General features: G+C 41.5%; 1 protein-coding gene and 1 long non-coding RNA gene across 2 annotated transcripts in view; one reads left to right on the top strand and one right to left on the bottom strand.

Annotated features, from left to right (window-relative positions):
• Nucleotides 1-4,273: 4,273 nt before the first annotated feature.
• Nucleotides 4,274-16,281, bottom strand: LOC128751507 (uncharacterized). Its single transcript, XR_008413261.1, has 3 exons — nt 16,159-16,281; nt 5,561-5,684; nt 4,274-4,507 (listed from the first exon to the last, which is right to left on the bottom strand). It is a non-coding gene; the product is annotated as an uncharacterized LOC128751507 (long non-coding RNA).
• Nucleotides 15,230-17,134, top strand: part of LOC128751491 (inactive N-acetylated-alpha-linked acidic dipeptidase-like protein 2) — a 273,010-nt gene continuing 271,105 nt past the window's right edge. Inside the window, exon 1 of the mRNA XM_053852550.1 lies at nt 15,230-15,279. The gene's annotated coding sequence lies outside the window, so the exon portion shown is untranslated. The remainder of the gene's footprint in view (nt 15,280-17,134) is intronic.

Raw genomic sequence — 17,134 nt, 5'->3', positions numbered from 1 at the left:
AAAAGTGACAGATCAGTTAACACTTTACTTTGATAATAACCCTGTACTTATGTTGATGCATTCATAGTCATAGTTATTACACCTTTGTCATGCACTTGTAAGCCATCCAGAAATTTTGAGATGAGTCATTTCTCAAACTGAGAGTCTTAATTTAATTTTAATTACATGGAGACACAGACGCAGAAATGCCTGTAGACCAACATTAAACATTTAAGTCAGAGACAAAGCAACAACACAATCAACAACAAAACAAAGAAAAACACTGTTGAAAAAGAAAAAGAATCACACAAAACGAAATATACTTAAAAATACCTAAACAACAACAACAACAACAACAACAACAACAACAACAACAACAACAATAATAATAATAATAATAAAATGAAAAATACCACAAAAAATACACAGGAATGAGCAGAAATGTCCAAGATGATCAATATTGAATCGTAAGTCCAGTCGGAGTCCACCACTGTGCAACCTGACAGCAGTGGCAGGAGGGAACGACAGGCTTGCTCCCCCATGCAGCGAGGGCGGACAAGTCCGTCTGCAGAGGTGGTGCCCAGCTCCGCGAGACAGAGAAGCCCTGAGTCTGTGCTGAACACTTTCTCTGGAAAAGAAAAATGTTGACTGATTAAATGGAGTCAAACATGTCAAAAAGTTAATCAGATATGAGCTTGCCAGAGAAAATATTTGATCAGAATGTGAGCTGAAATTTCTGATCTGAAACAAACTTGTGCTTCTTCATAGGCGTCAGAATATCAGTACCCATTTAGATGCATTCACTGAGGTCAGTGGACATTAGATGCTGTCTGACAGCAGAAAAACATGCCGACTTTTCCCAGTGTCGATCGGTGATGTAACTCTACGTGTTAGTTGTTACTGCGCCCTCCTCTGATCATCTAAGGATTAGAGCTAGTGAATTAATAACTCCCCGGTGCCACCTGAAGCAATAAAGAAATCCACTTCCTTGTTTTGCGACTCACGGGACAATTCTGTATTTGAAATGTGCCATCAAGCGTTGAGGGCATTTATTACCTCGGGAAACAAGGTCACAAGGTTGACTCACGAAAAGTTGATGTAATAGCCTCTGATGCTATCAGTCAGCAGGGGGCTGCTCATCTCGATGCCTCTGATGCTTTTGTAGAGCAGGTATCAAGTGTGTGTGTGTGTGTGTGTGTGTATCAGCACCCACACACACTCACTCATAGACAGCTGCAGCTTCAAGGGTTAGAGGGGAGGGACGTGTCCCTGAGGAGGTGAAGAAAATACATACATGTTTGTTACAAAGACAGAGCACATGAAAGAGTGCGTTGAAAAGAAGGAGAAAGAGACAAAACATGACAGAGGAGTCATGGCGAGGTGTCTCAGAGCTGTCAATCATGGCTCAAAGCTGGATGGATGGCTCTGAAGCGACCTGCTGAGACTAAACCTGAATAGCAATGAGGAACACAAATGAATAGACCCAAACCTTCCTAATAATATTAGACGGAGATGGCATTCATCCTTGGATTCAGAAACCTGATGGCAGTACTCACTCTTTGCTTCTCACTTCTTGTGAATTCTGAAAGATGCCACTCAATTTGTCTTTTCGTTGTCACCGGGCTGATCTCTTGTCACTATTCTATTTTGATGCGAGCAAAAACTGTAGTCACACTTGTTGCGGCAAACATGTCAAAACATCACCTGCCTATTGCGTGAACCTCGGGTTAATGTTAGTCTGGCATTCCGTTGGAAAACCTCACCCACCTAATAATAATATGTCGGTGTTGAGTAATGTGTCCCATAGCTTGGTTTACTGACTCCATGACTGGGTCTCAGCTATGCATAAGGAGCTCTCATATCCAGATATTTTTAGAAATGAGGAACTATTCCTTCATTTGTACCCTTTACTTTATGAGGAGGAACAGCAGGTGGCAGACGTCACAGTATGCAACCTGCACTCATGTCAAAAGTGTGTCCACCACGGATTCCTCTAGAGTTGCGGCAGAATTTATGTTGCCCCAAGTCCTCTTTGCATGTTTGTATTTGTAGATGCTCTTGTGGCTCTTTTCACCGGCAAACATGGACTTCTTGTAACTCTACCAGCTACAGTTTTGCAATGTCCTGGCTGCAGTTATACATAGGTTGGTGTTATGTATGAACTAATGTCATCACATATATTTACGCACGGAATTATATTTGAAACGTTCGAACAAGAGCAGGCTGGCCGAAGCATAGACTGAAGGTCATTGATCAATTTTGTAACCGCATCACCTGACCTGCAGCCGTACGATTTGGAAACTCGAGTCAAGAGAGGGGCAGAACTGCCAACTGATCAACAATTGGTGGTGAGTATTGCCTCAGAAGACTGCACCCCTTGAACATCCTGGTGCACACCAAGGGTCAGGGAAGACCACTGAAAAGGCCTTCTAGCCCATGTTGTCACAGACTTAAGTCGCCATCAATGTGCTTCTGGAGCATAGTGTGGCACCTCAGAAGAGGGAAACGGGAAAATAAACCAGCTATTTACAGCAGTGACACTGCTGACCTTTAATGTCATTGTCTGCTGGAAAAATCGCTTGGAGGAACTCCTTTACCAGTCCACCCCCTGCCCTAGAGGCGGAGCCGTTGGATGATGGGGACGACCCCTGGAATTGGTTAACAATATCGTGGATTAAAAAAAAAACTAAAAAAAGTATTGAAGAGGATAGCTATGGCTGAGGGCAATAGGAGTAGGTTGACTTGCTGTGGTGACCCCTGATGGGAAAGGCAGAACGACAAGAAAGTAGACCAGATGCATTACATTACATAGTGCCTCAATTGGACAGTTGGAATGATATGTCTCCTTCTCCCTTAACATTATGGAATGTCAAGCATAATATATTGCTTTAACTGTGGAAAGGAAAACCCAATGGACCTAAGAAAGGAGATTCCTGAAGCTTTAGTATGGACAATTCTCTGACTCTGTGTAGTCACTGAGAATAGAGGTCGAGTGGTTGGCCATTAGGATGAAGTGCGTATTGAGTTGCCTTGAAGTGAATCTCGAGAAGCTGCTGTTTGTCACCACTCTGGAAAAATGTAGTTTCAATGATTGAACCAAAGGACTTGAGGACCTGAATCCCGGGGATTGTCAGATTTCATGGTTGTTCAGTTAAAGGTAGAAATAAAAAGCTACATTTTATTGTGTCTTGCCATTTATAGTAGGTGCTACACATCAGTTTTGTCAGTCGTTTTCCATGTCAGGTTTGGCTGCCACACTCCAGACCCCATTGTTAGTTGAGTGTGTCACTGCTGCTGAGGAAAACTACAGACTTTGTGCTGTCAGTTACTTCACTGATTAATTCACTATTTCACACATGTATTCCTTTCCCTTGTTTAAAAAACAAAAAACAAACAAAAAAAACTTTATGCAGTATTTACTGTAGGTGGGAATCAGTTGGAACCCATTGTGGATGTAAATATAAATGTTGACACAGAGCATGGTTTTCGCAGACGCCCCATGCAGAAGAGCGAAAGGGTTGAACAAGGCTCCTCTGTGTGTGCAAACCACTGGCAAATACCAAGACATGTAGGTTCATTTTGCCCAAAATTTGGACCAGCATCTCAAAATAAAGTGGGAGGAGAAGCCTTGTCGTTCTTGATGCTGGTATTCTCATATTTGAAGACATACGCCATCGCAAATGAAACACCAGTTGTTGAATCGTCTTCTACAACAGACAGAAAGTTAGACATAGCAGCTGTTGTTGTAACTTTATATTATCTGTGACCTGGTCATCGAAAATGTCATACTGTCCACTCCTCTTCCTACATATTATATTAAATAAAATTATGTTGTTTTTGCAAGGCAGCAAGCATTTGCAAGTGATTCATGTCACATTATTACTATGGAAGAAAAAAATCAGTATCCAAAAATTAAATCAGTATCCAAATAAACTTGAAAAAAGCCTCAATGTCAGATATACACATTAAAATGTTATCAGGAGACCTACCAGTGGGTGCCATCACACTAGAAGTAATGTAGGCTCTTAGGGTTCCCAGAGGGCCACATCTGGCCTGCTGGCCTTCTGTTGCCCACCACTGCCAGTATGATGTGGATGTAATGCCCAGGGTTGTGGGATGTAGAATAATAATATTAATAATAATATTAATAATAATAATAATAATAATAATAATAATAATAATAATAATAATAATAATAATAATAATAATAATAATAATAATAATAATAATAATAAAATAAAACAGACATGTAGTGGGTGTCATCACTTTTATTTCTGAAATTGCATACACATGAAATATGTTTATATAAAATCATGTTGAATACAGGTATATTTTATTACATTTATTTTATTTTACTTGTTTTTACCTTGCTACCCTCTGTGAAAACATAAAGAAATAAAGAAAGCATAAATTGAACCGAGACTGTTTGTGGTTGCTTGACTGCTGTAGCTCTGAGTTTTAGGTGCGTCCGGTGCTATTCATGCTCTGCCGTGGTGACCATCGGAACAGGAACAGTTGTGTTCATCGCCTGAAAAACAGGATTTATATGAATGAGTGAAAATTTCAAGTAAACATTTAGCTCAAGTACCATTTACATTAGCGATAATGGAACGTTGCTTCAAGAGGAGAAAAAAAAAAACAACAACTGGTAAATCTCCTCAGACCAACCAAATATTAAGCAAATCACATTTAATACAGTATGATGCTGTTGGTTGAGGAGCACAGTGCATTTTCAAAAGTGTAAAATCTCAAAGAAAATACAGGGAAAATGAACATTACCACCACTAGCATCCTTGCATGCTAGAGAACAGTGTAAAGTAAAATAAATGTGTCATCACTGATTATATCATTATCTACAATTGGAGTTATACTCCACAGCCCCGTGAGGAAATTCCAAGTTCCTTCATCATTACAGACAGGGAGAGAGGGAATACAATATATCCCAGATCGACTCAACCAGCTCTTTTTTCAACATATAGAAGAGGAGGGTTTTCTGAGGCTGTTGAAGGTATGACCCTGACTCAAGAGATAGACCTCAGGATGTGATTTCATCATCGCTTGAGAGGAAGACCGAGAAGGTTTTCTAGCATATACCATCCTGGAACCCAACTTTGCCTCAAGGTTGATAGAACCTAGTACACTGTGACGTAAACTACTGTTTAATCCCAGTGACCAATATCAGGGCATCTCATGCCTGCAGGACGGTCTGCCTCTACCTCTTATTTCATCCTCTTACCCATGGTGCAAAAGACAGATGTGCTTCTTGGAGATCATAAACCTAAGACCAGCATCTCCCACAATACCAGTTCCAAGACAGCCAGCTGTGACCAACATTTTCACGTCACACTGGCATCAGGTATAGCGGGAGTTTATGAAGCACAGCTTGCTAGACTACTATAGTTCCCTTTACAATGTCCCATCAGTGACCTGTTTAACAGCCATCTCCAATATGGTCAAAAGGGTCCTTCATATAAATAGGAATATAATTGATATGGATCACATTTAGGGAGCCATACCTTCAGTGTTGGCAAATTTCACTAGCTAGCACACTCCAGAACCTCAGACACGAGCGGAGAATCACCTGTTGCTTCTCCAGTGGCCTTGTAGGACTCGCCATCTTCAGTCACTTCTCTACTGTCGATGCTCGGGGCAACTTAAACTGGCTTTCTGGACACCAGCTGTCAGAAAGTTGTTGGCTACTTTTTCTGGAAAGAAGGCAAAATAATGAAATGTGAAAAGCAAGGAAAGATTTGTAAATATAATGTTACAGCTTATTACTAATGCGCGGAGCACCAGGTGACTTTGTCGCAGAGGAAGTAAGACCACAAACCTCTTTTGGTATTTACAGTCGTACAATTGTCACAAAGACAATTTTAACTCACACTTTTATTTAGCAAAAGAGTAACAAAATGAATGAAAAATGTAGTCCACATGTCACAAGCTTGGTAACAATGATTTTTATGTGAAATGATTATTTTGTCTATCAAACTTTACTCTCCTCAAAAGTCCTCCATTTGCAGCAATTGCAATGTTGCAGACCCTTTGCATACTCGCCGTCAATTTGTAAGTAATTTGAAGCTATTTCACTTCCTGTGGTACATCTCAGGTTAGACTGGCTTGATGGGTTCTTCTTACATCTAAATCTTCTCCAGACTCGGATCTGTTTTTTTCTTTGCTCCTTTGCCTAAAAGGCCAGCATTCCAGAGTTGCCTCTTTACTGTGGATATTGAGCCTGGTGTTTTGCTGGTGCCACTAAATGAAGCTGCCAGTTGATGCCCACTGAGGCGCCTGTATCTTAAACTGGAGATGCTAACAAGACCCTACCATGTCTCTTTCCCTCCCCTTAAGAGGGTAACTCAAGTCACCACTTTTTTTTTTTTTTTTTTTGTGAAGCCAAAATGCTTTTTTTCCCCTCACACACACTTGCCGAGTAATGCGGTGCGCGGTGGCATGTTATGTTTTACAACATTGCCCTTATGTTCAAGTGATGATGAAATCTCCTCACTGTTCTCTTCTCTCATATCATAATAGCAGTTTTAAGCAATCGTCAAGCAAGGGCTTTAGCACAAAACTTTGTCCACCTGGACCCTGCCGTGATTCGTGTCCACCTATTTCTCCAAGTCTCAGCAGCACACATTCATCCCTCCTAGCAACTACACCGACTCATGATACTGAAACCTTTTTAGATAACAGAAAATACTGTGCAAAATATATTACTGTCTGCTACAGTTCTGAGCTTCAACTTTAAAACGTTTTGTATACAAGATACTGAATGCTGTACTTCATCCACTTATTCGTGATTATAATCTTTCTTTTTTCATATTAATCATTTGTCTCTTTAGCTGCAGCGAGTCATGAACAGAAAGTAGAATTGTTAGCATTATCTTAAATAGAAACTATACATGTGACTGCAAGACATCACTCAAGGTACATGTAATGGGAGACCGGTTGATTCGCTGTTTGGAATCATGAGTCGAAGAAAAAGGGCCACACTGCAGCCCCCTCTCACACAGAGCTATACCTCCCTTCCTCTCTCTGGTGCTCTTCGGTCCAGCGTGCCGAAATCCATTGACAGTTCACTGTTCTCATTCATCAGTTTTTGGTCTCAGTTCATCACACCACTCACTCCCAATCTCATTCTTAACATTTCATCTGCTCATCAGATTTCACATCAAAATAAAACCAGACAACTTCCTTTTTTTTTTGCTCATTTTACAGAGCTATGGCTTTGTAAGCAGAATGTATTAGATAGATGAGGGAAAAAATGGTACAATAGACCAATGGTAGGTCAATTTAGCAAGACTGGGCGAAACAGCGCAAATTTCAAAATGAACCAAATGGGAAAGTTGAACAATTTCTCAGTTATGATAAGTAAATCTGTCTGGCCACACTGCATGACTTGAGTTCTGTGAGCAACAGACTTCTAGTATTTGTGATGTTTCTTTCAAGATTCTTCAGTGAAAACCTGTCATCACAGAAAATTTGAAATTTATGGATCTATGTATCAATGTTCCCTCTTGCTGCTTTAAATATTAGCCAGAAAAGATACTGAGATGTTCTATAAAGGCAAGCTGCTGACCAATCAGAAAGCATGTGGTTGACCACAGGACACTGGAAATAACACACAGTGCAGAAATCTAAATGAAAACTTTGTGAAAAACACCAAATATCCCTGGACAAGATATGTTGGTATCAAAGACAACTATATTGGATTTGATTTTTAGAATGCTGTGCATGAGAAAGCCAATCCGAATTTGTGCAGAAAAAACATTGTCTGTGGGAGCCATGTATGAAATGACTTAAAGGAGACAAGATCAACCTCTTTCACCTCTTAATCCCTGATTTTTGCTTTTCCACCTCCTCTGACTTCATCTGCCACTTCAAGTCTAAGTTGAAAATAGCCTTTCAAAGGCTCATATATGCTGTATGTTGAATAATGTCATTCTGTCATGGCGAGAAATTCTAATTTTGACTGACAATGTTGAAGAAATCATTTGACACCAGTCGATCACGCCGAGCGTTAAACACTCGACTTGTGACAAAGGTTACATATGCTGCTGTGACATTTTAATTGAATGTGGAGTTCCTGACATTTTATTTAGCTTTAAGTTTCTCGTAATTGAAAATTAAGGCTGTATATACATATATATATATCAGGTCACAGAGCAGAAAATGTCCTTGTGTGGGCTGAGAGATTGAAATCCCTGGACTGAATTGACAATAAAAAAATCCACCTTTTGACATGGCATAGTTATTAAACAATGTACAACTTTTCATATGTTTGGCTTCCACTGTGGAAGCAGGGTGTTGGAAGGGTGTTTACTCAATTGACCAGTGAAGTTCATGCCACATTTCATCGCCAAACATATAACAATGACTGGAGCCAAGACCTTCTTCCCCATATTCCTGGTTACAGTATTAGACTGAAAGTAAAGGTGAACGCCATGCTTGGCCCGCGTTTCCTTCGCTGATGTTTTCTAGACTTGCTTGTCAATGAGTACCATGAAGTAATCCGAAACAGCTCCCTCACGTTCATCTTCATATGTTCTGCTCTGAAGCCATGTGTGGTGTGGAAACTTCAGCTGCAGGGCTCCTCATCCGAAGAGACAGGCTGATGATTAACACCCGCTGTTTCATTTAATGCAACGGTGACCACGGACCTGTTCCCTCAAGTATAGAGCCCGAGGCAGAGCAGGTCACTGTCGTGAGGACTCCCTGAAGATGAACCCATCTCGGTTGCTGCGACTAATGAAGTGATTTTGGATATTTAATGAAACTCCAGCTCCCTATTGACAGCGGCTGTGGTCATGCAGGCGCGGCTTGAATGGCCTTTGAGCAAGAACAATGCTCTTATTGACTGAGCCAGTGATTTGACTAATGCTGACGTGGGAATTAGAAAATTAATGTTCCACTCCAGATTTCCGAGTCCAGCGCTCCAAGACTGGGCGATCAAAGGGGTTGTCCATTAAAGTGTGGATTGACATTGACTGGAGCAAGTGTTCACTCAGTGCTAATAATGGGGGCTCACTGAAGCCTGCGTTGCTCTGCCCCTCTCAGTCGGAGGCAACGTCCTGCGTTTGTGTTTACTGCATTATACTCGGACTTTATAGAGATTTAAAACAGGGCTAGGAGGCCGCTTTAAAACCCACACAGTCATCTCCATAATCTCCAGCTCAGTAGGTTTTCCTGTGCGTGAGAGAGTGAAAATTACAGCCTGTCAGGCATCGATGACACAGTGATATAGGGAAACGGTGGACTTTTAACAGTCAGCCTTTCCTTTTAGAGACCCGCAAAAACATTTTGAGTGCTCCATTTAACACGGTGTCAGACAAGGTCACTTCATTTCAGTCACAGCTGAGGGAAATTGAACCTCCATTTTTCCAACTGAAGATGAAGCGGCACAATTATGAAGGGGAAAGCGTAATTGAGGTGTGTGAGCAGAGTCCTGGCGGGTTGACTCACCATGAGCTGCCCGATAAGTTACAGACTTTTATTATTCTTATTTTTTATTTAGCCAACAGGAAATATTATTCTTTACTCATTTCATTACATGTTCATGATCACTTGTCAAAAAACACGCTTGAAAGATGCAGGTTTTTCTCCTTGGTCTTTATTTTATTTTATTTTATTTTATTTTATTTTATTTTATTTTATTTTATTTTATTAATGTACAATGTACCAAATCACTTTCCTAGTTGGTGGGATCCTCGCTGACATTGTCTGTAACGCAGATTCTGATTCTGATGTATTGTTTGTATATTATTAAACAGAGCAGGTTGGTATATTAGCGCACTTGGCTTCACATTAGATACATGTCAAACTCTGACTGTTTCATGTCAGTGAGCTCTACTTAGTTGTAGCAGTATCTGGAGTATTTTCCAGGGTTTTATGATGGGATTGAATTACACCATTAAAAATCCAGCATCTATACAGTGACGCGTTTAACTGCTTGCCTGGGGTGTAACGTTCCCAGAGCTCAATTCCTTTTGTGCCACAAGTGTGACAGTCATTACCTGTCATAACATGCTGCCTTTCTTATCTTTTATTGCTATCATAAACCATAGAGAAATCTCAGATGGTGATTTACATTTCCGATCTTCTTCTGGGGAGAAACAGTCAGCCACAGGAAATTCGTAGCAAGCAAGGCATCCAAAAATGATGGGGTGTTGCCCTGACTAAAACATGTGAGTCCAAGAGTTTTTGGTCATAGAGGTTTGCCTTCTTATGAAATGATTTCCTACCAGTTTTAAGGGCTACTGAAGCTAACTAACCCTATACATATGTAATAATAGTGAGAATAATCTGACTAAGCCTTGGACGTCATTGACACATGATGTTTTCGTTGCTTAAATAAGGTTTTGGGAAAAGAAAAAAAAAAAAAAGGAGGATCACAGCCAGCTGGAGCAGCCACAGTACAAGCCTTCTGGCCCATATGGAAGGATGACCGTACCATAGAAACGGCCATTCACTGGACCGATGACATCACTATTGGGTGTCTAAATAGAATCCAAACATTTAACTTTCCATCAAGCTAGCGAGCATAGTACTGTTGAAACTTAACATTTTCCCAAAAATATCAAACTGTCAAATGTGCAGCATTAGCCTCGACAAATGGTTTGATCCATCCCTCAATGTCCTACCCTTAGTGAACGCTTCACATGCACAGAGCGGTGTTTGGCCGTCCAGAATGGGTGAAATCTGTTGGTCAGCAATGGCTCGGCATTTTGTTTCAGTTATTTAAATTTTGTTTTATCCAGTCGACATTCCATTTTCTTTTCCAGTGCACAATCGATTGTTGTTGAACACAAACAAACACACAGTGAACTCTCCTGAATAACAAATAAGGCCATCAAAATCACTCAAACCAGCGAACCCCCTCTGACTGAACTGTATGGCCGCTCAGTGGTGAGGAAAGCCCCTCTCATCATTGAAGACCCCTCCCGTCCACTCCACCACTCCTTCATGCTGTTGCCATCAGGCAGACGCTACTGAACCCCACAGGCCCGGAAAAACACGTACTCAAGATCCTTCATGCCCTCTGCAATAGCTGCACTCAACAAAACAAGATAGACTGCAATGTTTTTTTTAGATTTTAGTTATTTTACCTGGTTCATGTTCATCCGGTGTTTTACCATGTTACTGTTACTCTCAATGCATGAGTGTGGTTTTAAACTTGTCAACAGCCGTGACAAAAGACATTTTTCTGTTTTGACTAGAAGAGACAAAATGCTTTTTCAACTTTTAACTTTCAAAAACGACCTCACGAGACGGACCTGTTGCTCAGTCGAATATGTTGTATATTATTCGACTTTTAGTGCTTCTGCTGCTGAGCCTGAATAGTGAAAACATTCCCTGTTTCTTCGTCAGTTCACCCACCATATTTCTCCAAATTTCTCATTCCAGACTGTCTTCTTACGCAGCACTGATATATGACATTGGCAGCTCATTGTGCAGCCTCTACAGTCAATCTATTGTTGTGCATCATGCTGCTGCTCCAACTGAGTGCCATTTTTAATACAAGACTTATTGTCTGTGCTCAATGAAAAAACTACTTTGGCGGTCATCTTTTGGTTGCTTGCTGAAAGAAGTGCACATGCAGGAGTGGGCCTCGGCAGTGTGGGCTAACTGGGCAGCGACATATAAAATCCCCTCTGCAAAGTTTTCTGTTACCTGAAATATTACTAGTATTGGCGCCACTTCAGCTTGGTGTCTGTGGTGCTGGTTTACTCATAATGCTGACGTCTAGTCTGCACGAAGAATAAAGTACTAGCTACTGTTTTCACAAAAAAAAAGTTTTTTTTTGTCACCCTTGAAATTTGAAAATCTCAAATGTTCTGATAATTGTTTTTGTGTTTCATAAAGTGTGCCTGCATTACACGGTCACAAACATGAATGCATCATTCAGTGTGTGATAAGAAAAACTATCATTATACTCTCAACACTTTCAATATATATCTCAACACGGATGGAGTATCAAAGTCAACAGCTGAAAATGTGCACGAAACTGGAGGAAAAACAAGCTATAAACCATCACATCACCAATTTAAGAGTTAGCATTCAAGCATGCCATGAGCACACAGTAGAACGCATGGAGTGTCTGAAAACTTTCTTCTACCACTGGAGCATCCCCAGGCAGCACCACACTTCTTTTCCAGGAACTGCCACTGCCTTTCTCCAGGTCAACATAGAGCAGCGCAGAGAAGGTCAGAAAGAGCTGCACTGTCAACGTCCTCAAGGCAAACAAGCGATGTGCTCCTCTTTCTCGGCGTGAATCCACACTGAGTGAATGGCTTGATTTCCAGAGCTACACAATAGCATCTTGCCTTGGTCTAAGTGCACCCTCAAATTATAGGCAAGGTACAACCATCATGGGGAATAATTGAGCAATTATGGACATGTCAAGTGAATTCAAGTTCACATGTTCGCATTCTATTCCCGGTATGCAATATTCTTGCACTGGACACAGTGTCTCTGAAGCAGGAACAATAGTTGTAACTAAAGCAAATATGAGTGTTCCAAGACACCTCTGACAGAAGGTAGTTTTAAATGAACACATTTACAATGTCCTGAACAAATGGTGCATTTTTAGGGATCTTTTTCTCGTGTTTTATCCCCAACACATTTCTGTCCTCCAGTGTGCAGCCTTCCAGGGAGGACTTTTCAATCCCACCCCTGCTGAAAAAGATGAACCCGTATCTTATTACTGACAGGAATGAAGCTGTTTGCATGAATCAAGCGGGGACCAGGACTGTCGAGTCAAAAGCCATGTTTTGACATGCTAGGTATTGTCCCCTGGAAGCTAAATTTAGCTGATGGCGGCTACGATTGATTGCTGAGAGGCTGGAAGGCGACATGATATCTGAGAGGGAAATTACTTCAGCTTAATGAAGTACATAACTCACTGGCAGCTCACTATATAGCACACCCTCTCTATCTGGAATGACCATTTTGAGCGCGCAGGACAAACTTGTGAAGGGGAAGGTTTTAATTTATGAGTCATCATACTCATTTTTCACTCATTTTTTTTTGTCCCTAGTTTGAAAGTTATGACTTTGTCTTCAGTCTACACATTTGTTCAATCAGGTTATTTAATTTATGAAAGCCATGCGGGACACGAGGGTAGGGGTGCTGAAATACGAATCCGAAAGGGTAACCAAAGTTTTTTTCAGAATGACTACTGTGACAACGTGAGAGGGAGCTACATCAAAGAACGCTGGCATTGGAAGCGAACGGTCAGAACTTATGACAGGATAGAATTGGATAATAGTTTTCAAGTTGGCCTGTAAGAAATTCAAAGTGGCTCAGTCATTGTTGACATGCAAGTATCACCAGCGTACACGTGTTGACCCAATAGCACAGGAATAGCTGTTCAGCTGCCTCAAATAACTGGCTGCCTATTGAAGGCCTGGGCGATAAGTTGGCAGGGCCGAGCGCCAAGGAGTCACCAGGGGTCACATCACCTGAATATGAGCCGTTTCTGTGAGAGACGTAAAAGATGTTTGCATGAGAGATGCAATCGTCTGTTTTCAGATAATATTATTGGAGAGAGAACTACAGCCACAGCAGTGCGATAAATGAAGGCATGTGCTGCTCTTGTTCGTCAGTAAAAAAAAGGGTTTCTTTCAGTATTTGTCGAGCTTTCTTCTATCCAACCTTATTTGACGTAGGAGTTCTTGCTTTATCTCATGACCTGAACAAACTTATTTCAACCTCTTTTCTATAATAGCATAAATGCGTCTGTTAGGTGACATCAGATCATTTCCCTTGAATTAAAGCTTTACTTTGTGAAGCAATAATGTTTCTTCACTTAAGGAAATAATGTTTTTGTTGTTGTTTTTGTGACTATAAATATTGGTGAGATCTCGAGTCATGTTGCATTATTTTTCAAAGTGTTGCTTGACTTGAAAATGGCGTTAAATGCTGAAATATATTTCACATTGACACAGTATGTTTATTCTGGGGAGAAATATTGTCTCTTACTATTGACATATAAAAGAAAAATCGCATATATATGTGATGCCCCCCTAAGTCACTACCTTTATTTTTTTCAATGTACTTCATCTCATCCTCATTGGTTGTCCTCTTCCTTTACCTCCAACTTCCATGTTTATCATTCAACATGTTCCTTGACCATCCGAGTCTGACTCGCATACCCTCATCTACAAACGTCTGTCCCACTCACTTCTATTCTTGTAAGTCCCAATCTGCCCCGAAGGAAACCTGAGCGTCCTCAGCTCTGCCACTTCCAACTCTGATTCGTGTCTGTTTGTTAATCTCTTAAGCATACAACATCATAGGTCTCTCTAATGTCCTATCAAGCTTTTGCGTTCATTACTAACAACAAAAAACACCAATGACAGTCGTCTCCTTTTGCCTGAGCCAATGGTTAGTTTGAGGTTGCAACACATGCTCTGATGTAAGCTGCTGATCCGTTCAGTGGAGAAATGATGGCCACAATTATTTTAGCTTCTGCTGGTTGAGTTTAGACTGAGGTTGCTTTGGAAGATTCCAGGATCCTCAGGGACACTTCATTTAACCTTGATCAAGGACATTGCTATCACAGTGAAATTTTGATCACCATTATGACCTGCAACAGATGAAAATGACTGATACTCTATTGTGAGTGTTTTAATCACCAAATGCGCCAGAAAGGTACTGAGGGGGAGACTTGGGCACATCAAAGGCTCGGCTTGCAGACTGGACCCACAAAGAATCAAAAGACCAAAGAGGGTTAGAGTAGTTTTTACAGGGTTAACCGTTCCAAATGGTTGGTTTAGTAGATTGGAAGTGAAGGGCGTGCTCCTGGGCGAGTGAGGGGAGAGTGGATGAGAGAGCGGCCCTAATGCGGCATCTCATTACAACCTCTGTCAGGATCCCTCTATTCTACCATCAGCTTCTCTTAACTTGGTAAGAGCCTGACTGTCGTTTCGAGTGAGTGTGCCGCCGTGGAGGCATTTACAAATAAATGAAAAATGTCACATTTGATTTCACTCCTCTCCGACTGCGGCGCTTCAGCTTTGTCACAAACTGTCTTTGTTGTTCTAGTCTCTCGCAGGTTCTGCTCCCGGTCGGCGAGGATCGGTTCTGGCAGGTTCAGGCCCACTGTATGTCTCCCCGGGTAAAAGCCTGCAGACAATGACCTTCCCCTACTGTGCAGAAACACCGATTTCCCCTCTTTCTTCCCGTGCACATCTGTCTCCCCGCCCCCCCTTCCTTGTCCTTGAATGGCACGCGAGCGAGCAGGAAGTTGTAGCTCGCTTGCATGGATGAGGAAATAAGAGCTGGTAAAATGGCGCGTTGGTGAGTCAGCATGGTTCCGTCTTTAACCCTTGGTTTTGTGGTTTGCCTTAGATGCCCTCGCCGTCGCCGCTGCCGCCATAGAGGCTCGGACTTAAAGACGCAGCGCCTCTTTGGTGGCGACTTGTCGTCACTAGAAGTGGGGCACTGCTTTCTTGGAGCTCGCATCGGAATGTGTCCATTTTTGTGCATTGATTTGATTTTTTTTGCATTACGGGTGATTTGTCGCAGAAATTTTACAATAGCGAAAACCGTTATTTCGCTTCAACATCAAAATATGGAGGAACTGATGCGAAGCGAACTAAATATCCGCGGAATCTTTTCATACGATAAAATTATTACCTAGCCTGTCGCAAACAAAACAATAATAATTAAAATAAAAAAAATCTTCCGCATTTGTCATTTTCGTACATGTTGTGGATCCTGATTTTGAATCTCTTCTAAAATTCTGCCTGGTGTGAAGCGGTTTATGGTAACAAAAGGACGGTTTCATGAGTGGTCAAGCATGTGAGCGATGGTGAGATTCAGCGAAGTAACTACAACCACAATTGTGCTGCGCATGTCTATCATTGTGTGTGTTCATTGCAAACGTGTTTCTGTCCTGTTATTGCAGCTTCACGGTCTGTTCTCTTCCTTTAGCAGACACTGAGCAACATCAAACGCTGACACTGAGAGCTCAGACGGTAGTCTGTGTCACTAGGAGACATAAATGGCTACATCGGCTTCCTACACTCTCAATCTCTTTGGGAAGTTATTGTTGTCTACTCTATACTTTAAAGAAACGTTTGATTTACTTTCAAGAAAAGAACGAAAAGAGTCGACTGCTTTCTACTACCAAGTGTTCATCAAAAATACAGCACTCTTTATATATATTTGACTCACCTGCTGCTGCTGCCGTCAACCGTCTGAGCAAGTGTAAAATCTGCTCTCACTTTTGCTTTTATTGTTTTCTCAGGGTGTACAATTGTCCAGGAGCCTCCTCTGAACTGGCTGTTAAGCCTTCAGATGTGTGAGTGTGTGTATGGGGTGTGTGTGTGTGTGTGTGTTGTGGGAGGGATTGGAAGAAAGGGGGGGTAACACAGCCAGTTGGACGATTCAAAAGGCAGGATGTCTCTGCTGTTTAAATGCTGTTAATGATGCATGTCGCTTACTGAGGAATCAGTTGTGGGAAGCCAGTGGGCCGAGTCGAAGCATGTGTGTTGTTAGCTGTTGCAAACATTTGCATGTTACAACAAGTAAAGTAAAACTTGACAGTGCCATCATCACTGTGGAGAGACTTTAAGTTACTGTGAAAATGCACGTGTCATGTCGTGTTTTCATATGCGCACGATAGCTTTGATTACACATTTGCGTAGTGTTATTGTTTCAATAAACGTCTGCTGTGACACAAGATTTATTTCAGCATTGCATTAAAGTGCTAACGACATAGTTTGGACTGAATGACTGATCAACTAAATTGTGGGTGGGTTGGCTCAAACAGACTCACTGCAAAATCTCGAAAAAAGAGTGCTGCGGCTCAGCTACTGAAAAAAAGGAGAATAGTTTCTTTCGTACACTGATCGTGTTGTGAACATGTCCACTAGAAAGTAATGGCTCTTTGTGTCGTTTCAGCCTCATGATATTTGTCCGACAGCCTGTCGGCATCAAGCACACAAAAACCTCAAAGACTGGTACAATGACAGGTCATCTGCTGTGAAACAGCGTGACACTGGTTTGATAAACACAATTGTGGAGCATGACATGACCTAGCAGCAGTCTGCAGCCACAGTTGGGATGAGGCAGGCTATGAGCATTCATGCGATGGAAGGGTGTTTGGATGTCATTCCCAAGGACAATGAACAGAGCAGGATTTGAACCG

The sequence above is a fragment of the Synchiropus splendidus genome, chromosome 1 (genome assembly GCF_027744825.2).
Source record: "Synchiropus splendidus isolate RoL2022-P1 chromosome 1, RoL_Sspl_1.0, whole genome shotgun sequence".
NCBI lineage: Eukaryota > Metazoa > Chordata > Actinopteri > Syngnathiformes > Callionymidae > Synchiropus > Synchiropus splendidus.
The sequence above is the reverse complement of the archived record's forward strand: the minus strand, read 5'-3'. Positions and strand labels throughout refer to the sequence as shown.